We start from the raw sequence: 1,701 nt of genomic DNA, 5'->3' as shown, positions 1-1,701 counted from the left end.
CACTCCTCCAAGGGTTTCTGGATTGCAAGAGGGTGCAGGCCAGACCAAGGGACCCCACTGGTGTATGATCGGGCCAGGGAGGGACCGAGGGAGGGCTCCAGGGCGTGTCCAGTCCATCTCACCCAGTTGGCCAGATTCCAGCAGCAAGCTAACCTACCAGTTGGCGTGTCTGCCCCCTGGTGTTCAGTGCACATCATCATGACTGGTTGAAGGGTCGAGCAAATAGTTGGACACTTAGCATAGTAGGCTTTTATTATATAGGGTGGTGAAGTGTTAGTACTTCCACTAGGACTGTGTGAGATTCTTTGAGGTCAAGTTCTTACCACAATGTTGGGCACTGTATTAATATTAGAGCTTGCACCTGGTGGGTGTGGCTCAGTGGATGAGCATGGACTTATGAACAAGGAGGTCACGGTTGGATTCTGGGTCAGGGCACATGTCCTGGTTTTAGGCTTGATCCCCAGTGGTGGGCATGCAGGAGACAGCTTGATTGATGATTCTCGCTCCTGGTTTATAGGTCGACCCTCAACCTATCCAGAGGCAGAGGGAAGGAGTGAGAGAAAGGAGAGAGAAATCAGTTGATTCCTTTTTCTCTTTCAGTGTGGGGTCTGGTAGCAGAAACAATGAGTCAGAACAGACTTCTAGGAAGAGGGTAGAGGTCTGCAGGTTGCCAAAGAAGTGAACCATTGACCCCACTATTTTTTTTTAAATAAAATTTTATTTATTGATCAAAAGAGAGAGAGAGACAGAGAGAGAGAGAGAGAGAGGTGTGGATCTGTGGTTCCACTTATTTATGGATTCATTGGTTGAGTCTTGTATGTGGCCTTGGGGTATGGGGAAGATGCTCTACCTACTGAGCTACCTACCTGACAAGGACTGACCCCACTCTTAGCATAGTCCTGGTAGGATTGTGAAGGAAGTAGCAATATTGTTCTGATCACCTCCTGGTCACACCATTGGTGAGGGAGGGACACCCCACCTTAAGTAGTATGAGGTGACCCCATGCACAGCACCCACCACTGCACAGACCAGATGGATAGCAGCATCTAATCACATGTATTGACAGCCCAGGTAAGGAGGCCATCGCACCCCACCCAGGCCCACCGGGATGCACTCACGAGCAGAGCGAGTCAGCTGGGGCTGGAGGAGGCAGGCTTGGAGCAACAAGGGAGGAGGTGTGCCCGGTTTTCTTAGCTTGATAGGAAATGATGAAAATTCATGAGGGTGATGCAGGATGTAAATAGATTAACCCCAGGAGAGAAGCCTAGGGTTTTGTGGTTAGCATTAAGAATCTTCAAGGCCTGGTTGAGAAAAAACCCAATGTGCATCTCTCCTGCTGCCTGAATACATTATGGACCCAGTGTAAGTACCCATGAAACTTCCCATTAGTCTTGTTTTTCAACTTGCTTTATCGAAGTATAATTTACATATCACAAAATCCACCTGTTTGATGTATTCAGAACATTGTAGAAAGAAATAGAAAAAGACCTAATTCAGTGGCAAGATATCTATGGGTGTGGGGAGGAGACAACACTGGTAAGATGCCAGTACCCCCCAAATTGATCTTACTCTGCCCTTTCCTCTTTTCCTTCCAGTACTTCCGTTATGTGTATGTTGTTCTATTGATGGTGTCCCACAGGTCTTTGAGGTTCTGTTCATTTTTCTTCCTTCTTCTTTTCAGATTGGATACTTTTTATTCTC

The sequence above is a fragment of the Myotis davidii genome, unplaced genomic scaffold, assembly GCF_000327345.1.
Source record: "Myotis davidii unplaced genomic scaffold, ASM32734v1 scaffold439, whole genome shotgun sequence".
NCBI classification, from domain to species: domain Eukaryota; kingdom Metazoa; phylum Chordata; class Mammalia; order Chiroptera; family Vespertilionidae; genus Myotis; species Myotis davidii.
This window is presented reverse-complemented; position numbering follows the sequence as displayed.